At 39.3% G+C, this 24,671-nt stretch overlaps 1 protein-coding gene across 1 annotated transcript in view; it reads left to right on the top strand.

Annotated features, from left to right (window-relative positions):
* The window catches only part of LOC115392566 (leucine-rich repeat-containing protein 4C-like), a 71,715-nt gene extending 65,090 nt beyond the window's left edge, over positions 1–6,625 (top strand). The window contains exon 4 of the transcript XR_003931860.1: positions 6,609–6,625. The gene's annotated coding sequence lies outside the window, so the exon portion shown is untranslated. The remainder of the gene's footprint in view (positions 1–6,608) is intronic.
* Positions 6,626–24,671: the final 18,046 nt, after the last annotated feature.

The raw sequence follows: 24,671 nt of genomic DNA on the forward strand, positions 1-24,671 counted from the left end.
ACTCTTGACTTTATTTTAAATGCCGCCAGCATCCTAAAATTGAAACAGTACAATGAATGCTTGACCACAGTATAGTGCAAATGATACAACCCAACATTTGAATACCTAAGCTGACACATCCTTGGTTTTCTGTCCATTATTTTTTAAAAGGCAGTAGTTAAATGATGGGTAAAATAAATATACAGAAATCATCCAATGAAATGAAAGTGTAATAAAGTGCATGGAGACCATATCAATAATAAAAATCAAGAAAATAAAACACTCCACATTAAGCAAAACGTATGAACACACTACTTTTTCTTCCACGCAGGTATCGTCAGTCAGTGTAATCTGTAGATATTGACAAATGCAGCATGTAAAAAAAAGCTGAAAAAGAGGGGGTGGGGTCCTGAATTAAACTGTAGGGTAACACCATAACAATGTGTACTTCAGAGCAAAAGTCTGATCCCAAAGTGTGTTAAATGCTTTGAACCTGCTATACTTAAAGCATAGGTTCGGTTTAAACAGTTTTCACGTTGTTTATAGAATGAAGTACAACAATATACTCACCCAGAAGGCTTTTCTGATCCAAACAGTGCTTCAGGAGAAAGTTAGATCCAAAATTGAGCGGCGCACATCCCTATACTGTTAGCAGATGGGGCATGTGTATATCCACTCCTAAAACGGCTTTAATCGTCCAAAAACTCATTAGTCTCAACAATATTTCATCACGGTCCACTCAGCCTCTCCTCCACCACAGCCCGGTGTCGCCAGATATGTCATATATGCAGATATATGTTCGATTTGAATGTACTACTTGGCGTTCACGCATATCTAGACACCTACATCTACGTAGCAGGGATCAGAAACATGCGTTCGAATCGGCAGTCGAAAAAACACACACAACAACACTGCAGCCTCCATAGGTCCTGCTTATGTCACACTACCGCCTAGACATATAGACATAGATATCTAGATATAGGTGTCTAGATACGCGAGGACGCCAAGTAATACATTCAAATCGAACATATATCTGCATATATGACAATCTCGCGACACCGGGCTGAAAAAAAAATAAAAACTTAAAAGAAAAGAAAGACAAGACAACCTATACCTTCAGCTTCATCTCTCAACATTTCACTCGGTGAAAGTTATTTACACAATTTTAATGTATTAACAATAGCCTATTAAAGAAGCATAGGAAAGGTAATCACAGAAAACTGTAACCTATCTGCAACCTAAATATTATTTTGATACTTTTTACATGAGAAAATAATGTACATTTCGGTAACACTTTACTTGAAGCCCCTCTTTATAACACATTATAAGTAGTTATAAACACTAATACATGATCACAATGCTTTATAACTCACTATACAGCAGTATACAGCATAGGATTAAGGTTAGGGTTAGGGTTAGGGTTAGGGTTAGGGTTAGGTCCTGGCATTGTGATCATCTATGAATGTTTATAACTATAGCTACACATGTTATAATGGCATTATAATGCTTTATGAATGTACTTATAATGTGTTATGCAGGGGGGCTTCAAGTAAAGTGTTACCTACATTTCTACAACTTAGTTAATAATTGTCATATTGCAGAGAAATATGGAAAAAGCTGGAGACTTACCATGCAAGCCTTCAAGTGTCTTGTAGGCGGGCAGCATTCAAAAGACAACTTCCTGCTTCAACAGGAAGTGGTTCTCAATTAAAAACTGTTCAAAAACATTAAGTTGGATTCATTGATTTATCTCTGTGTTTGGAATCACATAAACAAAATGCTTGCTTTTTGTCTAACTAAAATAAGTAGATATTTCTCCTAACATTTTTATGTTTTTTTTAATCAAATGATTATGACAAAAGCAAGAACATAATAATATTGATTATCATTTCCCTATTAAATTGATTATAATTTACATGGCCATAGATTCATTTATTACAGTGTGCAGTGCGACTCGCCCCTGGTTTGGACGTAAAACAGAACCGATCCCTGCTGACTTCGGGCCACAGAGACATATAGGGGCGATTTAGGGCTGCTAACCTGAAAAGCAATGTGTTAAAGTGTTGGAGAAAACTAATGCAGACAGGGTGACATGCAAACTCCACAGAAAGGTCGTCTGTCAGGATTCAAAATGGGAAAAGTCTAAGAGGCATGAGCTGATTCGTAACCACCGGTCCATTGAGCGGACACTCCTTGCCACACCCAGAGAATCCAGATTAAAGAGTCACAGAAGTCAGTGCACCTGGCTGGATACTCTTTCTGCTGCAACCAGGATTTCAACCTGACCAAACAAAGTATCTCTTGGTTAAGATTGTCTTATACAATGATTTTTTTAAATTATATTAGCCTGTTTGCATTTTAAGCACTGCTGACCCTGACTGCCCAGAAAAAAAAAAAAAAGACACATAAAAGTTTTTTTTTTTCTTACGTGTTTCTTGTGTGAAGTTACCAGTGATTGACTTTAGCCCTTGAGGAGGATTAAAGCAGTAGTTATTAAAGTGAGGGGTGCACCTCCTCTTGGAGCAGCAGAAAACTGTGGCGAGCACCAGTGCAGAGGGAAAAAAGATAGCTGCATTCATCTGGTTTGCTGAATTTAGAAATGCTTTGGATTTTTTTTTTTTTAAGAATCTACGGCAAGACATGACATCATGTCTGGAGAGAGAGATGACACTTAAAATAAGGCCATGTGATACTTGTTATGAAGTGCGTGCTAATCATTACTGTGTAAATTACAACAAGCTTCATTCATTTGATGGTGTGCCTTTATTGTTGTTGTTTTTTTTTAACCCTGAGACCATCAGCTGCCAGATGTGAAAACAGCGCTTCTTTTGAGGTTAGAGGCTGCCCATTTCCTTCAGATGCCACGTCGTGTCAGCAGACAAGACATCAGACGAGCTGAAGATGTGATCATACAGCTCAACTGACCGTTGGCTGAAGAATTCATAGCATGAACACTTGCCATTATCACCACTTTAAATCATATTCTGGAATAATTTTTTTTAAAAATTCAGTTTGATTCCCATCATAAACATTTACAAGGTTTTGCCAGGATATGCAAAAAATCAGTAAGCAAACGCAGATGATTCTGTGAAATAATTTCCCACGGCACTGGTTGGATTACTGGTTGGCTTGTGGGCTACTCAGTGAGCTGCTTTGGCAGAGCTCATCCAGACCTCTGAACTCTGAGTAATATTCATCAGACTGAAGATCCGATCCTTTGAACGGAGAGCTGGCTCGGAAGCTCCTCCACAGCTTGCATGGGGCTTGAACACCAGTCGGAGCACTTTGGGATTCATGGTCTCGTTCAAGGACTCTTTGACACTTAGACAAGGCAAGAAAGTTGATCGAAGCATCAACATTAGGATTAGGGAAAAGCGTCATTGCATCATTTAGCTGCATTTTATATTTTGTATTAATTATATCTACAAACATACCAACATTGGTATTTGTCTTCTCTTTAGACTGTATATGGTGGAACTATAAAGGGTAGAAATACTCAGATTTGTCTTTCTTGTCCTCCTACTTCCTCCAGATCATCCTGGGGGAACCCCAGATATTCCTCTGCTATCCAATAGAGATAATATCTCTGGCGCTTCCTGGACTGACCTTGGGGTCCAGCTGCAGCGCCTGGCATACCGTCAAGAGGACAGCTTCAAGAGGCCGAGTGATCAGAGGCCTGAACCACCTCAGCTGGCTTCTCTCTGTGCCGGAATCTACCGACTGTTTTCAGCTCCTCCTGGACGGAGGAATGCTGAAAACTACTCGCCCTGTCATGTATTGCATTTCATGTAGTGTGATCTTTCTGCGACATTCAAAAAAAAATCAGAAAATTCTAATAATGTGCAATACCTCCAAAATGGCCCATGGCCATTTAATACAGGGTGCAAGAGCCATTTGGACTAAACAAGTGACTTGATATTACAGTTTTACCACAGGGACGTCAGTCTAAGGTCTCAATCTTTAATTAATTATGTCTCACCTATACGTGCTGAGCATATAGTCATGTCTTTCTGATAGTATGCAACAATCAAGTCATCATCATCACTGTTCAAGGAGTTAATTTAACTGCATTTAACAGGAATGAGTAAAGAAACGTCAAGTTAAAGTTTAAAATGTTGCCTAACATCTTTCATCTGCCTCAAGCCGTACCATCTGCACCAGCCTCTATTCTTAAATTCTGAGTGTTTGTGATGTTCAAAATCATATTAATTTATGCATTAAGAATGTTCTCATGACTAAAATATGAAGCTTTTTCATGAATGTGAAATTGCCCACTTGCTCAATAAATCTCTGAGTAACACAGTGGGCTGACCGCAGAACGCTTAAAATTACAGTTAGATACACCTCCGTCAAACCTCCGTCCTGGGGTCAAGAGAATTTTGCTTTCAAAAGCTGCCTTGGAATTTGCATGAAATCCTCTGTTCGGAAATCAGCTGAGAACTATTTAAGAGGAGGCACGAAAATGCAAAACGTGCAATTTAATGGGTTTTATCAAAGTCAACCTGCACCAGCAAAAATAACAAGAAAAATTCAAAAGCAAAGAAATCAGGTGTGAACTAGGAATGTTTCGATAAGAGTTTTTGGGCCCCAATACCGGTATCAGTTTTTCTTCAGATTTGAGTATCCCAATTCTTTCCTGATCCAATACTTACATTGTTACTTACATTGAACTGGAATCTCTCTCTTTTTTTTTTTTTTGACGTGAGATTCTAAAAAACGTAGTTATGCGCTTGTCGTCTCTCCAAGTAAATGTCTGTGTATTCATCACTGCAACTGTTAAAGAATATTGCTCTCTGTGCATGTTTCCGGTTTATTTATAAAAACAACCAACTCAGTTTCTATCATAAAAATGATCCCCATCAACCTTTATTTAAAAAAAAAAGTCAGAAAAAAACAATAATCTAATATGATATTGTTTACCATGTTTTTACTTTGCAGCAATGCAGCAAAGCAGCCACTCCGCTGCATTTCGCCTGCGGAGATGTGGGTGACCAGCCGTATAAATAGAGCCATTCACTGCCTTCGGTCGGCCGCAGCCTCTCCTAAGCGCTCACATATGTGCACATGTACACTCAACAAATGTACTGTAATAATGGTCAGGCTTCTTTCTGTGTGGGTGATAACTGGAGGCGGAGTCGGCTGCTGCAGTGAACTGTGTCTGTGTTCCCGTGGAAACTGTGATAGCGGGATGCACTGACTGAACGACCCTGTTTAGCATCCTCAGACCCAGCCGTGCGCGGACCCTGTTCTCGTCAGTTTGCATTTCTTGTATTACTTAACATTGACTCAATGAATTAAACATTTTTGTGAATCGGACCTTAAAAAACATTCAAAAATATGTTTGTGCAAAATAGTAAATGATAAAATCAGGTGTCCTTCCTTATTAGCTGGGATTGTCTCCAGCGTCTTACTAGCCTAATTTGGATAAATCAGTAGATGGATGGATGAGTGTTTTGATTAAAATTCATTCAGATGCCTTTATGCGATTTTAGGACACTTGTTTGTAATTTGGATATAGGATTAGGAGGACAGAGGAATCTAGCAGAGACAAAGGCTCCCAACATCCCTTGCTTTACAGGAAGTGATTGAATAAGTTAAAGAATAACATGAACTAGCAACAACAAAACAGTGTTCAGCTTTGATCAGCATCTAAACATACATTATACTTTTCTCCAAATAATTTATCTGCTACACTGCAAATTATTTCTTTTTTTTTAACCAAGAGAAAAATCATTCCTGAAACTAGTCATAAACAGCCAAACTTACCATCTGTGAATCCTAAACAAACCATCATGTGGCTCAACAAGCCGCCTCTTTCATATCAGTGGGTCGAAGGTGACATTCTGAAAATCTTCCGCAAATATTGACACCCTGACTTCCGTCCAATCAAAAGTATAAATTATAGAACGCGAGCAGCTGCATAGCAAGGAGACATTATCCATTGAAGTTATTGAACAATGGATTATGCCACACTTGGCACTCCATATGGTGTTGGCCCTGGTCCCTGTGACCTCCGGCGTCGGAGGACCTGGGGGTGCTGGTATCGTATGAGCCAAACCCCAAAATAACCAGTCACGTTGTAAACAGAGAAGCAGCGAGCAAGAGTTATGCACATTCGATAATGATTCATGACATTTACAAGTGGATAATGTAGTCAATATTGTGTTCCGTTTATTGCTCCTATGTTTGGGTGGTAGGTAAATGCACAGTTGCATGTCATCTGCATAGCAGTGAAAATCAATTTCACCGTCCCAGTGAGGGAGCATCCACTAATTAGGTGATTAGACATTTGCAGGTGGCATCTTTACCCGGCGATGTACAGTTCGCGTAGTAACAAACCATTGAAAATCTTTTCATCTACACCAATTGCTGTTAATTTTCCCAACACAAATTCAAATAGGAGATCTTATTTAAACTTTTGGAAGGTTCACAGACATCTACAATCTTTCCTCTAAAGGTTTGAGCGATTGCGTGGAGGTTTGAAAATAGCGATTACACCCAGGTCTCCTATTATGTATATATATATGTATATATCCTTCTATGATAACTGAGGAGCATATATCCACAATATTGCTATTAATATTTCTTTTAAATTGATCTAAATCATGAAAGTAAATCTAAAAGGTCAGTTTTATGTATTTATTTGTTTGAGGGAGGATGAAGGTGTGAGGCCTCTCCGTCAGGGCTGTGACTGAATAAAGGAGAGACCTTGAGTCAGCGAGAGTGATTTAGTGCTAATCGGTCACTGAAAGAAAGAATGACCAATAAAATAAAATAGAAATCATGGGTTTCTTCCTGATGGATGTTAAAGATAGTGAAGTAGAACTAAATCAGATTCTTATTCTTTCAGATATCCAGCTGACCTTATATATAGCACGCTGCTTTGCTGTGTAGGCATCAGTCTTGGCCTGGAGGCTTTTACAATGCTGAAAAAAAAAGCATCTTTTTTTTTTTTTTTGCACATTTATTATAACTACCAACAACTTGATGACTTTACAAGAAAATGTTATACTTTCAGTTAAAGTAATTCCATGAGAAGTGATTAATGAGCCATACATTCACAGCCTTGTTCTTCTGGTAAAGCCTGTAACACAAACATATTAGAGAGCATGTGAACAAAGCTCAGACATTAGCATCATGTTATATGAGTTATGAGGCCAGTGTATTGAATATTGATATTGAGCAGGGTTGTTCCAGCTACTTTCAAGCAGCAGGAAGACCAATTATTTTGACTGATAACCTGCTGTGTTGTTATCAATACATGACATACAGGATGTGTTTCTAATTTTATTATATATGGATTTATTGATTTACAAAGTTTTTTTCTTCTTTCTATATCCTGTAAGCGCTGAAATATTAGATTCGAGCACTTTACGAGACAGTTGTTTGGTTGTAAATATGCCATTAAGTACATTTCACTGATGATATGAAATCATTTGTGATCTAAAAAAAAAACTGATTTCATATTCCTGTGCATCGGGAAGCTTTAAACTCAGTGGGCTGGGTTTAGCAATCAAATGAGGCAGCTTGATAAAACACACCGCAGTGTTTATTAGCAGACAGCTTTAATGCGGATGACAGTTAAATGCAAGTTTTCAGGGACACTACTGAACCACTGGAAAACATCCAAGTCCATTACAAATAGAGCCGACACAATATTCTTCATTCAAGCTGAGCGGTGGATGATCTGTGACCTTGGTGGTCGCTTTTGAAACAAGATGTGGATACAGAATTGCTATTGTGTCATTTACATGTTATAAATGTCTTACAAAACATTTGTCATGTGGATTTGATTCTTATTTTTCAACATGTAGGTAAAAGACAAGCAAGGAAAACCCAACCAAGCTAATTTGTGAAATTAAAGCAGCTACATATCGTTGGCTCGTCTGTAAGATTATACATTAAAAAAAACATGAGGATGTAAATGTTCTAAAGTCGTACAGTCGCTGTTTTTAAATATGTCTATTTACATGTCCTATTCAGGGACATAAACATGTCAAAAGTACATATTGAAAAGAATTGAGAAGTTAAATAATTTACTTTATTGTGCTTCTTTTACATTGTATTTATTGAAAAAAAAAACATTTCTACACATTTTCGAAAATAAAAGCATCATATTTACTTGATCACAATGGTTATTTGGTTAGTATTTTAATCTTATACAAAACTCCAATTATAAGCCACTTCTGTTCAACACATTTGTTTTCATGAATCACTGTGTCAATTATAAATGAAGACAAGCTCGTAAAATTAGATTTTTTTGTAAATAGGTGCACGATATTAGTGTTAGTGTCTGATAACCTGACAAAAAAAAAACACAATAAAAAAAATGATAAGACAAATATATTTTATTTTTTACTCCTTATGCACTAAACAACACTCAACAGCTAGTTAATAATATTATATAGAGCAGCTCATCTTGTTCTGTATATCTTCGTGCTTAATGAATTGCATATTGCTTTTCATGGAACTGTACTTCAGTATTGCACAATTATTACTGCAATGCTTTTAAATTAGCCACAGTAATTCGAAAATTGAACAGAAGCAATTGCACGGCGCCCGACTCTGTCATGTGCTCTGGAGATACCATGCAGTCACTTGAAGCAACGCCTCATGAATTTGCTCTGTACGCGACGTAAACATGGACACACAATTCAGTCTGTTGAGTTGCAAAGTAAGTCTGTGTTGTAGTCTGCACGCTGTTGTGTAAAAGTAAGCGGCAAGCACACATTTGAAGGTCAGGTCTTAAGAGGGAAAAATCCTCCTAACGGTGCCAATTCATTAATCTAAAGCTCAATGCAGGAGCAAAATGTATTTGGATGATGAATGTCCAGATCAAAGGCTTTTGCACCCCCCAAGGCATGAAATTAAACTGAAGCAAGGCTCCAGCTATTTCTCTGAATGCATATCTCTACTTTTGGAACAGGTGTTTTTTTTTTTCTTCTTCTTTCTTTTGGAATCCATATCAGAGCACTTAAAGGAATGATTGTGATTCCCAGTTATTTGGAGGACAAAAGGAAGTCGGAGTACTGAAATTGTTCCTAAGGGGACACTGTACCATTAATGTTGGAAGGAGGGCAATGCTTAATGCACGATAAACATCATACATTAGGTTAAAGAGTGCAAAAGAGAACGTAGCAGATGAGATAAGAGGGAAGCATTTTGAAAGTTCCTTTTAGCTCACAGTTAAGAAGCTTTAAAGTGGCGAAAGGAAAGAAAATTGTATTTAAAAAATCAACTTCTGTCAATTCTCCAAATGAAGTTATCCTGTTTTTATCGTCTGTTAAAATATGCTGACAGATAAAAGTAAAAATAAGAAAAATATTATGATCATTAAACTGAAGTTTAGCTACATATTAATGCATTTCAGTGTGTGATGCACAAAAAAATCTACTATGCATTTATCATGTGCTCATTATTCTTTTTTTTTTTAAATCAATTGTTCTATAGACAAGATCACCATGGCAACACTGTCAATGAAGCAGCCTTAAACATGCAGTTTCCCAGTTTATTTCCAGACCTCCTCTTTCAGACTGTGGCTGTGCTTCCAAACCAGGAGAGGAATAAGAAACGGAGTTGCTTTCGTGGCAAATTCAGACATATGAATGACATCTGCTATTGAGAGATGACAGTGTTACTGTGAGTCAGGCCTACCGGAGGAAAAATATGAGCGTTCTGAGGTATTTTTGAACCAGCAAGTCAAACAGATCATCATCTTGTTGGCATTTTCCCAGAGTAAGAGCAATATGCTAATAAGATGACGAGAGAAAGAGCTATTTGTAATCGGCAAGCATTTTTTTCTCTCCTTTCATTTTTTGATAGATCAAACCAGATCCCATTATTATCCATACACAAAATAGGTTTTATTCCCATTTCACTTATGCACATATATTCTCTTGTGTGGACTTAACTCTCTGTATCAACAGCCTTCCCCAAGAAGGATGAAGTTCAAAGTTAGATTTTATGAGCACAATATCCTGCTTAGAGAGTATGCCTCTGAGATTGGAGATGGCTTTCCCAATCAGCCTCATCTCTTTTATGTTTCCTGAACTTTCCAGGGGTTGTTTTTAGTCGCAGAACATTTGTCATGGTTCACATGTAGTTTCTTGTGTCCTTTTGAGATTCTGACTCGGTCTCTCGGCTTCCCCTCCTCGCCTCTGATTGCTGTTCCCTGCCCTGATGTCTTTCGCCTGAGTGTGTGATTGTCTCCACTGGGTGGCTTTGGCATATATCGGGCTTTTCCTGTGTGCGTCTTGCTCACCGGTTCATCTGTGCTGGTTGTGTTTGTGTGATTTCTGTGCTCATTGTGAGGCTTTCTTTTCTCTGTTTGGATTTTTAGACGTGTCTCTCTGCATGGTTTTTGTTGGTTGCTTGCTCCACCTCAGCTTCTCCCAGTGCTTCTCATAATGCAAGCTCCCGTTACCTAAACGGCGCTGTGTGTGGCCTAAAGTCCAGTACAGAGTAACACCACACACTAGAAGACCAGAAGAGGAAGATCTGTCTTTTGCTGTCTTCAAGTGTGTGAGCTCTAAAACGGTGAATGTGTGAAGAATCCTCTAGTGTGTGTCAGCCTTGATGAATCCTTCCCCAATCAGCGATCCTTTACATTTATATTGTACCCACTGATCACGACATATAGATGAAACGACGCATGGGGGCAAAAGCAACAGAATCAAACTGCTGGATCCTAAGTTGAATGATGAGCACAGAAGCTTGGAAACATCTGTAACAAATCTGCTTGATCAGTTTAAGCACCACACCGACGCGCTGCTGAATCACATACAATTTGCAAGTCATTTCATATTTCATATCATATTTAAATGCATATGCATTGCCGTGTGTGGTATTATTGTTGATAGTTGCACTCGCTTGAGGCCAGGTTTTCCATTCTATGTTGAATATGGGGTTGTTACTGAGGCAACTGGAGACCAGAAGGTCAAAGGTTACAGCTTTGCAGCTGTCATGAGATCTCTGGGTTGTGATCTTTAAGCAAGACCTTTTAACAAGCTTGCTTCTGAGGAAGAAAAGTTGTTTTACATAATTTCTCAGATGTACATTGGATGAAAGCATCAGCCAGATGAAAATCGAGAATTCTATGACCCGTCATGAACAAATAATCTAGACTACCCTCTAAGTAGTCACATCTGCCGTGCATGTAAAATGTTTAAAGGGGCTGTATCATGCTTTTTTAGCTAGTCCAAACCCTAGTATAGACATTAACATGGTAATAGTTTATTTTTGGCGCTAAGGAAAAGTCATTTTGTGTGAAATAAAAGATTTTATGGGGCTAATTCTGAAACCCGGAAGAGAAAACGTTCTGTTTCACTGAAAATCCCGCCTCTCCCCCTGTGGACTTTGACTGACAGCGTACTTCAGCCAATCAGCGCTTCAAAACAAATATGTCATGCGCTAGCTTCTCTAAGGGTTAGCTTTAGCTCTTTAGCTTTAGCTTCTCTACACGCAAAGACACGCGACACATGCATCTTCTCATAGTGACATCAATATGGGCTAACAGACCGTTTTCACGGGTACGGGAGGGGCTGCCTGTCTGAGCAGCACAAAAACAAAGAAAGCTCAAACACGAAGGCACGAAGGAAAAAAAAAAAAAACGCTTTGGCAGTGTTTTTGATGAGTTCATAACTATATAACAAGGTTAAAACATACAAAAAGTGAATTTTGCATAATACAGCCCCTTTAAAATGACAAGAAGTGTGGATTCTAAATAAGTTAAATGTTGTTGTTTTTCCCCTCTCACAAATTCTTAAAAAAACCTCCAGCCTTGCAACATTAAAGATTTGAATCGGTATGAAAATACAACCAGCATCAATATGTGAGTAGATTAGTTAGATAGCAATGCAAATTCAGGGCATAAAAATAAAAAGATATGTTCCCCAATAATCTAACATGCACAGCTTAATTAGAAAATGTACTCTGCCCTTTGTGGCTATAACAGACGTAATTACATATTCCTATATCTAATTGTGATTTGACGGCTTTCACCACATGCATCCGCTTTTACACGAGAAATTGGTTTGAATCTGATTGCATTCATAGACGAGCTCGTTCAATACAGTTTAGAGTTGCTTTTTTCTCTTTTCATTGTGAAAAGTGAAGCAATTTGAATGCAGCACAACAGAGATTTTCTGCCCAAGCTCATTAATACAATGTCTTCCCACACAAACTGTAAACAGCCACGCTTCAGACTAATGTATTTCTTGCTGTGGCTCCATTAAGGATAATAATTTTTAAAAATGAGGATCATGAGTAAACTGAATTTATCATACAGTATACTGCGATCCAGACACTGATGATTAAAAACAAAAGCAGCATTATTCCTGCAATAAACATTTGTTGAGGATTGTTTAAAGTAAGTTTGAGAGCTGAAAACTGTGATAACTGCACTCTAAAGGGAAAATATATTTAGACAAAGTTCCTATGTTGCATATTTCCTGCAGATAATAAACAGTGAATATGTAAATACTGATGAAAAAGAAAAAAACAGGTCATATAGGCCCACGCAGAAAAATAAACACACAGCTCACATCTGATCATCAACTGGGATGTGCAAACTTGTACATTTGGCAAATGACCACTGCTGCAATGCACACTGATTAGGGATGTTTTTGCTATCAATATTCTCAGGTTTACTAGATATTTAAACATAAAGTAAATCATGAATATTGCAGGAGAAAAAAAATCTACATAGCTTGGAGAGGTCAAATGCAATCAAAACAGGGATAAAAATGCTGCCTTTGACAATTTGGAGATTGAAAATATATATTTCATGAGCGCACGTTGAAACGCAAGCAGTAATGATCCTCACAGCTACCAAGAACAGGGGGGGGGGGGGGGGGGGGGGGGGGGGGGGGGGAATGAGACTATAAAAGCAGCCACATGCAATAAACTGGCTTGCAGTGTGAGGAAACACGACCAGAGACCATCAGAAATCTATGAAAGCCTGTGGAAGCCAACACAAGTATGCTGAGGGATAAATAAGCAAGTGCTTTAAAGAGATAATCTATTATCATCTTCATGCAATTAGTCTAAAAGCCTAGTGGAACCTCCTAGTACCGTACATATTGATACTCATTTGTGGTGTCAGAACCAAGAGGTCATTGTTTTTAAATCACACACTTAGTAGTTAGTATGCAAAACAGATTGCCAATTTGAGCTTGCAAATAGAACAGCTTTGAATGGAGAAACCGGCACTATTGTCTCACTAATTCTGTGTCACCAATACCTGCGTTATCATTACCAACACACTCTCAGTGGTTATAGACTGAGGCTCCCAGTTCTATTCGGATACTCTTATTAGGCGTTCTGTCTTTATCACAAGGCGAGACGGTGCCACCGCTTGCAGGTAGGTGTTCATTGGTCCTTTAACATTTTGAGTAGTGAGATTCAGAAGACCTCCGCCTCATGTGCTAGTTTGTATATATCACGTAGTTAAGATGGAATAAAAACCAGAGATTCAGTTAGAAGCTAAATAAGTCATTAAAATGTTATAAAAGTTGGTGAGTCAGCACAGGTAGCAGGTGACTGTACACTAACACGTCATCAGTTGTTATATTGTCTGATGGTCTCGGAAGACAAAGGCCCTCCTGAATAAACCTCCCCATCTTGCACTGCATTGAGATGAGCCTCTCACTGCAGCTGCTTCTTTGTCCTACTGGGATACTGTGCAGAGGATTCTCAGCATTGTCCATGATGGCCTTTCTACTGCAGCTGCAACAGGAATTATTTCAGCAAGTGAGCAATGGAAATCACAATAATCACACTAATAACAAAAATCCAATGGAAATTGGAACGGCTCATGCAATTGTATGCTTGAGATTTAAAAATCAGGATGGTCTAAAGACAACTATCTATCTATCCATCCTCTATGCAGCTTCATCCAACTTCAAACCATGGGGCAATGGAACCGATCCTACTCAATGGGCGAAGGAAAGGTGAAAAATGTACAAGTTGTCAGTCCATCACAAGGACAGACAGTCACACACAAGTTAGAGTCACCAACGAATGTTAAGGAGTTCAGGAATTACAGCATTTAAAAGGTACTTTACCTGAGTCGATGGTGGGAAGTGTGAAAACTCCCAGAAATTGTGCTTGTAGTTGCAAATACATTTTCAGGAGAATAGTTCTTTTTAAAGTTGACCCAGTTCATTTGTTTGACCAAGTTCATGGAAATTAATAAAATGATTGCTTTAAATGTTAATGGACTGTGTTTTATTGAGAGGTCAAATACTTTATTCAGTTCTCACATTGGATGGATAAATTGGACTTGTCTAATGGAGCATCATATTGAATTTTTTTGCATCAGTATCATGAAAAAGAAAGATTCTGGCTGAAAAAAAAGGACTCTGCTCAAAAAAATGAAGGGAACACTAAAATAACAGATCCTAGATCGCAACGAATTAAATATCCCACTCGAAAAACTGCGTTCATTACATAGTGAAATGCATTGAGGACAAAATATCATATCTTAAAAGTAGTTAATTACAATGGAAGAGTAACAGTTGCATTACAGTTAAAAAATAAAATATTTTGATATGTCAAAGAAAGAAAAAAGTCATTAGTTTGATTAGTTGTTACTTAAAGGGACTTGAGTCAAGACTTGTGAAAAACTACACATGCATTTCCAGTTTATTCAATGCCAATGGGCCATGAAGCATTAAAAACCTAAAATAACAGGCCAATCCGCTTATCTGCCTGTTGCCTTATACAAGCTGTGTGCCACATAATTGGTTGCAGTTTGGCGTCCGAATTTCCCGCACAATCGTGGGGATGGGCGTTGCCAACAGCTCTGGAACAGGAAGAACATGGCCGCCATGGACACGGACTCACTTCGTCGCTTGACCTGGTGCTTGTTTATATATAATATGCACTGTGGTCTTGCAGTAAACTGTGACGTAGTAAACAGCATTAGCATCCCTGGTGCAGTGCTGTGAAGACGGACAGTCTGTAAAGTGTTTATGCGCACTCCCGTGCCGCCTTGGCTGGTGGCTGCAGTTACCCACAGTGCCTATCGCGGCAGCACTGAGGTAAATTTTGTAAAGTTGCCTTAAGTCCCTTTAAAATAATGACGCACTTTATTTTAGCGCAGTTCCTCCCGTCTCTGGTTCTGATGCAGTAACTAATGTTCTACTGAGTGATCTTCTTCCAGACCTAGATTAAAGCATCAGTCAACTCCTGGATGGTCTGTGGTGGACGGAACAAGACATGATGTCCCAGATGTGCTCGATTGGATTCAGGTCTGGGGAACGTGCAGGACAGTCCACAGCATTAATGTCTTCATCATGCAGGAACTGGAAACACCTCAGCCACATGAGGTTTAGGAACCCAGGGCCTGCTGCACCAGCATATGGTCTCACGATGGGTCTGAGGATCTCATCCATGGACCAAATGGCAGTCAGGGAACCACATGGACGACTGTGCAGCCCTCCAAAGAAATGCCTCCCCACACCATTACTGACCTATACCGCCAAACCGGTCATGCTGGAGGCTGTTGCCGGCAGGACAGTCTTCATGGCGTCTCCAGACTCTGCCACATCTGTCACATATGAAATGTGTGAACCTGTAAAGAGCATAGGGTGCCAATGGCAGATCTGCCAATCTTGGTGATCTCTGGCAATCGCTAGTCGCCCTGAATGGTGTTAGACTATAACCATAAGCCCCACTTGTGGATGTCGGGCCCTCATATCACCCTCATGAAGTCTGTTTCTTACAGTATGAGTAGAAACATGTATATTGTTGGCCTGCCAGAGGTCATTTTGAAAGGCTCCAGCAGTGCTCTTCCTGTAGCGATTGGGGTTGTTGCTCCTATGGCCCCTCCATATCCCCTGGTATACTAGACTGTCTCCTGGTACCTCCTCCATGCTCTGGACACTGTATTGACCGGCGCAGCAAACTATCTTGCCAGACCTTGCATTAATGTATCATCCTGGATGAGCTCCACTACCTGAGCAACTCCCGTAGACTGTCGACGCGCCTCATGCCACCTCTTGGGTTGAGAGGCAGTATGAACTTCTGAACATGCAAAAGTGACCAGAACATCAGACAGAAAGGATGACAACGGTGAAATGTCAGTGGCCACCACCTGTAGAACCACTCCTTTATGGCTTGCTAATTGCCTCTCATTTCCACCTGTTGTTTGTTCCATTTGCACAACAGCAGGTGAAATTGATTCACAATCAGTGTCGCTTCCTAAGTGGACGGGCTGATTTCACAGAAGGGTTATTGACTTGGAGTTACACTGTGTTGTTTCAGTGTTCCCTTTATTTTTTTGAGCAGTGTATTTCACCCATTACAAAAATACATGTGTTGATATGACAGGTGGATGTGTCATTAGTGATTATTGTGGAAATGATTGTTTATTATACGTGCTTATCAAGGAAATGATCACACAGTGTGTGTTGGGATTCTGCCACACTGAACTGGCAATCATGAGTAAGGCCATATGGTCAGGCCCCGAGAGAAGGGTGATTACAGCTATTCAGGTAATATACTGTTGGAAATACCTTTTAGAGAGCATTTTTCAATCCATACAGTGTATACAGGAGCTGAGTCTGGATAGGCACTTGTGGGAGTATAAATTCATGTTTCTCCTGTGTTGAATGACGGAGGCACGCGGTGATATCTCACAGGTGAGACTGTGGCATTGTCCAACAAAAACTAATTAACTGATGCAATCCATTTCATCAGGATCTGGGGAGCCATCGATCACACTCAGAGGGACAAACAAAATACAGTACTCATGTAAATTAAAGTCCTGGAGAGCCTCTGGCTCAGAATAGATTCTTCTCATTCACTTATTATTAATATATTTCTTCACATCTCTTCATCGGTGCACCAATGGCTCAACCACAATGAGCTCAAGGGGGAAATCTTGAAACAATGTGTGACTCTGAAGAAGTCAAGCAGCACAATACAATAGATCTGTGGAGGCATTTACATTGGCGTGTTTAATAAATAGCTTCTTGAAGGTCATTATGACTTTGTCTTTTTTTTCCAATGATGTCAAGTGAAACAACCACAGTGAGCACAGTGAAGTGTGTGAAGTGTGTGCACTCCAGCATGTCACAGCAACATGCTCACTTTACTACACACCTCTCGGGGGGAAAAGAAAGAAAACCCTGTTTACAGGATCCTTAATTCACCCCAGTTGTTTTTACAGTCAAAAACAGGATTTGCATGTATTCGGAAGCAGAGATGAAATTATGGATTAAGCCCAGAGTTAAGCCTATTAATGTTGAAAGCTATAGATTGGTAATAAGATGGATGGGGTAAGCTGTACCTTCTGCCTGTTTCTGTAATATTGTAAACTAAATAAGACACTTGAGGCGATTCGGAAGCATCGGCCAAGAATGTGCACACACACACACAAAGTAACTTGCATTTAAATGAATGGACTGATTCAGTTCCACCAGAGGTTAACTGATTGATATTATTACAGTTTCGTGAATAAAAACAGAAATAAAAGCCACGGCTTCCCTGTATTGTATTTCTCTGGTATACTGAGCAGTAAGATCTGGTTTCTTACATTTGAAAAAATATTTCGTATTGAAACAGGAAAAGCGTTCCTGTTCAACAGTGTTGACATGATGCCGATCAGGAGACACGACTGTCACACTTAAATTTAAAGTAGAATTTAAGCAACATTCACTCTTTCCTGTCAGAGCACTATGTATTTGTTGTTAATAAATTATTGAGGAGAAAAATCTATTTGTAGCCTTCAGCTGTAGTGAAATCATGAAAGCACACAACTGCTTTCACTGCTGCAGCCATCCAAATGAAAGGTCTATGCAGATGCTATTGCTCCAGCACACACCATGTTCACAGGAAGAGAAACAGATAAAAACTTAGTGAGTACAGAACAATAGCATCAAGGATCAAGAATTCAATCACAGATTTCACAAAAGAATAAAAAGCGCTTTCACATGGAGCCTTTCTGCTTTAGACAAACAGACCTCCTTTATGAAATCACAGCAGATGGTGTATATGTGTCAGGGCTTCATGTGAAGCATTAGGTGTTTATTTAGTGTGATTGAAAGCAAAGCCAGGGTTTTTTCTTGGATATATTTTCTTAATATACCATTATTTTTTCTCCACTTTACATGATACAATGCACAATGAAGCCAAAATGTTCTGCTCAATGTAAATTAGTTGAATTCTTTTATGCTTTTTCAGGGAACTTATTGAACTTATTTTTTTATCAAACACATTTATGTCAGATTAATTTGAGTCCTGATTCTGTGCATTCAGTGAATTACAAAAGATGCATACCTGACTCAAAACGTGGTATATTTGTTTGAGAAGTGCATCCTAAGACGTCAAAGTGAAAGAGAAAAAAGAAAGCAACAATAGCACAACATTGTGTGGAACCTCGACTTTGTAATTACTTCTTTTCAGCCTGCATCAAAGGCTGTGGTTCGTCTGCTAAAGCAGGTTGTGTTACAAACCTGAAGTGGGGGATTTAATCCTGCCCGGTCTACAAGACACTCAACCTCAAGTAGCTGCCAGTGTTGTTCATGGCTGAAATCACACTTGGGTTGTGAGTGAAATGGCTGGAACATTAGCTATACAAGTGAATAAAGAAAGTTTATGCACTTAAAAGACACTTGGTCATAATTTGTTTGTTGTTTTTTTTAAGCTGCAATTTGAGAAATATATTGAAATTTATATTGACATAGAACAATCAAAAAAAATATCTTAGACAAATGCCAATCAATATAATTAAGCATGGCTCATTACATAATCTGTATTCTTTGCAGATGGAATGAGTTGTCACTCTGGCAAATGAACGCTAGATCTGTCACTCACAGTGCTGCCTTGGGCTCAGAAATACATCCAACTAGAGGTATTAATCTAGCAGCAGGTTTCTTCAGCTGTCTGCCCATCTGATATGACCCAGTATCCCTGCATTTCGCACTATGGAGTGTGTGAAAGCACACACACACACACACACACACACACACACACACCCACACACACAGATTGGAATGAAATTATTGCAATATCCAAACAACACGCTTGCATATGCATACCATTGAAATCAAAATGTCCAAAGTTCATTCTTTGTTAAACTTTTACAAAAACTTCACTGCATCTGTCTGTTCAAGCAGTGACAGGATCGAACATGATACGTTATCGTAGCTTTTGCAGGGATGTTGTCAAAGGGCTTTTCCCAGTATCAAGCATGACGAGTTTGGCTGCAATAAACCAGTAGCCTCTATCTCCACACTTCTCCCTGATCTGTGCATTTAAAAAGGATTTGGTCTCGGGAACTTATCGCTGGTAGTGGCAAACGCTTGGGAGAGAAATGAAGTGGAACAGCAACTTAAGACAACATAGCCTGGAAAAAAGTAAGCCGGTTTGGAATATTTGACTGCAGAGGAGAACATAAAGGAGGCACAAATGAGAGCATTTAGCTGAAACCAGCAGCTGGTATAAGTCATTCTCTCATGGGGTCATGGGGTCCTGAGCATTTTGGAGCTTTTTACTGAACATGGCATGATGGGACATGACTGCAGGACACTATAAGCCAAGCAAGAGCCTCATTTTATGTGTACTTCAGGACCTAAATCATCACTTTTTTATTATAATGACCTAAACTTCTTTCATTTTAATTCAAAAGAAGCCTCAGCTCAGCCAAGCAGCTTTGCTGTGGGATTCCTAATAAGCTGCAAACAGGTTGTTATGAATTATGTCACATAGGAAATTGCCGTCATGCTCTTAATTGTTGCCTTTCTTTAAACATCACCAGGGATCCTTTAGCAGTGCTTCGCTGTGATTTCGCATTGACATATTGATTTAGTATTCTCCACACTTGCTTTCAGTTTTAATACAATAGAATTACCAATTCATCCGTCTTCTATATTGCTTTATGAAACTAAATGTACCAGGCTGCGGGAGCCATTCCCATCAGGCTGTGGGCGTGGGTATATGAACCTGAATTGAGATTGACATAAGATATTGAATCTATATTTTGAACAAAAGAGAGAGAAAAAAAAGTAAACACTTAAACTAAAGCAATCTCCATGTGTGTGTAAGCTTCCTCTGGGTGCTTTAATTTCCTCCCAAAGTCCAAAAACGTGTATGTGAGATTAATTGATGAGCCTATATTGCCCTTCGGTGTGGCTGATTTTGTCTGTGTGTTTGCTCTGTGATGAACTGGGGTCTGTCCAGGGTTATAGCTCATCGTTAGCCGGGACTGGATCCAGACAAACGCAACCCTGCTCAGGATTAAGAGGGATGATTGGATGTTTCTCAGTTGGAGTTTTTGGTAGCTCAGCACAATTTAATTGACATTTTCATGGTGGACCCACATGTAGCATCATGCTGGCAACTTTTCCTCTTATTTATATATATTCATTTTAATGATTACACAAAACCTCTCTCTCTGGCCTTGCAGGAGTCCAAAGGAACGTCAGCCATATGGTCAGTGCTGCACTGTGGCCTGTAAGCACTGCGCTGCATTTACTCCAGAGCCAGGACGACCGCACCGTGGCTTTCTGAACGCAGGCCCATCCATAAAGCTGAGTGAGAGATCTGTGAGAAGGCCTCAGATGACGGCTTCCCATGCTCTGCTGTCAAAGTCGCTGCAATACCATCAGCCAAACTCCAAGATCCCAGATGGAGGCGCCCGGGCTTCGGGAGACTGCAGACAGACTGCAGTCTGCCTGCCGCCAAACAACAGGTTACAGCAGGTACTAAATTAATGTGGGGGTGTTGGTGTTGGTGTGCTCTTGTTATTCCAAGATTCACATTTTATCTCTGCACATCTTTCACTAATCTTTCCATTTTTTTTTTGTTTACTGAAATGATACATGATTTTTTTTCTGCTCTCCAGAGAATGTGATCTGATTTAGCTCTAGATAAATCAATTCATTTCAGTCAAAAGTGATGTAATTAGTCTGTATAATTAACTCATGATTTTAAATCAATATCTTGATTCACCACGTCAATCAAGCAGCACAAACAGTAACGATGCCAAAGGACTCCCATTACAAGTCTTTATTGAACCACATAAGTGATTTATTTTTAAATTTGGGGGAAAAAAAGGTGATATTGTGATTTATATGATAAACCCCGTAAGCAGATTTCGATATATCCCTCATGAAAGAGCTTTGGACCAGTATACCCGCAGTTTAACCTCAAGTGGACCCCAACGCTGCTGCTTGCGAGCTCACTGTGTATTTCACATAAAACTGATTTATATTTATGATTCATAATGGATCAATTTACAGTACAAGCATCATCCTTGCAATTTTATGCTCCAGGGCATAAAATGTATTGACTTTACATTATGGATGTTGCAATGGAAAGGAGTTAAGCACAAAATGTGTTATGACTAATTAGTCAAGCCTTATTTGGTGTTTGGGCATTGATCTAATTTAGTAATGGCCACATTAATTGGAATAAGTCACCACTAACAATTGCAGTGTTAGAAATCGTTGGTGATGTGGGAAGGCAGACTTCAGTTGACTGAAACTAACTTTAAGTTTAACAGCTTTACCTCCTCGTACCCATACGATCACTCTGCCTGCTCTGTATGAGTGAATCATTGTGGATCGGTGTATTTGAGCATATGTCTGTTTATCTATCTGGCTGCATATGACCAAAAGAAGAGACAATGAAACCATCAAAACTTCCTCCTACAGTGTCAGTTTTTGATGTGCGGTGGAAAGAGGCAGCTTTAAGTCCTTTGTCGGCAACATCTCGGGGGGTTATGCAAGCATCTTTCAAGTGTGTGGGCCCTGTTTACTGATCATTTGTCTCCATTTTGTTCTTTTCTTTGACTTTCTTCTGTCAGCCCTTTTCAGCAGTAATGTGAAGCTGAGGAGCCATTTAATTACTACTTGCCACCGGTTTACCCCGAACTCTTTCCTTCACTGCCTCTGTGTTTTTTGTGAAAACCCTCCCTGCTCATAACACAATCTCATCACTCAAGCAGTCAGAGATTCAGATGACAAGTGATTTCAAAGAAACACGTGTATACAAAATACTTATCCATTCAAGTAATCTTCAATTTAATTTAGATTTAGCCACATTAGGCACTAGATAACTTGAACTTTGCCATTGTTTTATTTATAAATTCAATACAATGTTATCATTTGAAAATATGACATATTTTGTACATGCTGCAGTAGTTGTAGTGTAAAATTACCTTTTTAATAGAGTGCATTCATACAGGAAGAAGACACAGCAAACACTAAGGATTCCTCACCACCAAAGTAATGAACAGAGGACAATCGTCTCCAGTAATTTGTTAATGTTTGTTTATTAGGGCTTAAACAGATTATTTGCTTGGAATTGAATTTTATGCAAAATGAAGGAACATAGCTGGCTGGCAGACAGGACGCGTGTGCTGTCCCTACACTCTGTCCTGTTCCATTATAAAAGCCCTGTCAGATGGTGATCTGTTTGCTGGTATTTTTCTCCCGTCTGAACAACCTGAGGGGGTTTGTTTGGCAGTACTTCCACCAGTTCTGGCGTTCTTTGTTACTGTGGAAGGCAGCAGTTAAAATAGCTGTTGAACTTGAGCTTCTTCAAGTTTGAAAAGATCTGATGCAGTCAGACCAAAGTTGTTTCTTCAACTCCTGAGAAGCAAACAAAGAGAAAAAGATCAGTGACTTGTCATCCTCTGGAATTCATATTTTCAGACAGAGCCTAACATTATCCTTTCTGAAATAAACCTTGATTTGGCCAGGTTGTATCCCCTCGCTTAGCTTCAAGCAGTAAAGCAAAATATTTCGAGAAGAACAATAAAAGCAAACTTGTATTTGCAGAAGTAAGCATTGCCCTGTTTTATTTCTCAGAAATTCTGCAATGTCACATCCATTTGAGAGGTCTTCAGCTGGTAAAACTTTGTGACAGAAATTCACGAGATGAAAATACTCCTTATTCTGTTTGCCAGCGTGTCGGTTTTGTTTTAGTCTTGCTCCAAAAGATGCAATTGTGAGACCAAAAACAGAAAGAAAGACAACAAAAAAAAATGTTGACAGTTGGCTTGTGGTCATAAGATCTACTTCCAGGGTCCCTTGTAATTTATTTATTTATTTTTTTTTTTTTTTGATATTTCCAGCTCAAACACAAACACAGGGATGGATGAATGATCTTTTTCTAAAAGGCTTTTCTCTTAAGTTGAAGATCAACGCACAGAGTTAAAAATACATTGCAAGGAAAACAACGAAAAACAAGACCGTTTGGAGATGAAAACTTAAAACATCTTGAACTTGGGGTTGCATCTGTACTGATGATACTGTACAATAATTTACCACAGCAGTCCTATAGCAGCGAAAATAGAAATGAAACCTTTCAGTTGTAAGGAATAAGGTCAACATTAATTATTGCTTCTGTTTTTACTTTTGTGAGTTGAACCTGCTGGTGGAATGAAAAATGAGATTCTAATAAAGGTAAATCAATTTTTCACTCTCAGACGCTCTGTGAACATGCACAGGTTTCTTCCCATAGTCCAAACGCATGCATTTCAGGTTAATTCTCTCTAATTCTCTAATTCTTTCCAACATGAATATAAGCAGTGACAACGTTCTTTTTATCTCTTCCGGGGATGTTAATGTTGAAGGAACTCACTCATGTTGTTCAGCCTGATTATTACAGAATTCAGTTCTATATAGCAGCAGCAGACTGTGGGGCGGCGAAGGCTGCGCAGAATAACAACAACTGTGTCCTCCAAAAAATATGGCAAGAGAAGGTTGGATTTGGATAAGCCTTTGAAATATGACAGGCCTTGTCAGCCTTTTATGACATATTCAGGAAAGAAATGTGGACTTCAGAGATCCAGCACCACAGCTATCAATAAGGCTGTCCCTGGAGAGGGCGTCGGTGTATTTCTGCTGGGCTGGATGGTGGCGCACATGTGGACCTTTGCTCACAATCTCCTGGACCTGCTCTGCCATGCAGCTTTTCAGAGCTGCAGAGACAACTAGCAATGCTCTTCTTCAGCATTTCTTGTTTATTCTCAAGTTTTTCAGCGATAGAAACTGGGAGGAAAATGTATGAATCCATTAAAAAAAAAAAGTGCATAGTTTTCTACTTTTGTGCTGGCTGTTATACACTGCAAGAAGAGTTTCTCCCTTTTTCAATCCACCTCAGTTGCAGGACGCTCAGAATGCTCTTCTTTAAAAGCCGTGCAGTCTACTGGGGACCTTATACACATCGTTTACTCAGAGTGATTGCATACCAACTGTAATCTGCCGGCAGTGACACACTGCGGCGGAGCTATTAGCAGAGGAATGCCAGGTATCTATTTGTAACATTCTATTCTGAACCCCAGTGACAAAGGAAACAAGGTCAGCTTCAGAGAAATCGGCTCCATCATCTTGAATGCATGTGAACGTGAACACACAATGCATCAAGGGTCAGACACATAAAGGACTTTACAAAGTATTTGAAGTCTGAACATAGCAGAGACAAACTCAGAGGTGGATCTGTGTATTTTTCGTCTCTTGACATGTAGACAAATCTCTGCTTGAATTTGTATTTTTGAAATATCTAGATATTTAAGATAGCTTAAAGAATACATGTTTTAATTTTGTGTAGAAACCGATGAGAGAAGCTGCTCGTCTAATGGAAGCAAACCGGCGTTTTGCAAGCGACCGAGGGCCCACACCTGTAATGTACAGTGGCGAGTATGTTCTCATATTTCATATTATTGGCTCTCTTTCATGTGT

This window comes from Salarias fasciatus, chromosome 7 (assembly GCF_902148845.1).
Source record: "Salarias fasciatus chromosome 7, fSalaFa1.1, whole genome shotgun sequence".
Lineage (NCBI taxonomy): Eukaryota > Metazoa > Chordata > Actinopteri > Blenniiformes > Blenniidae > Salarias > Salarias fasciatus.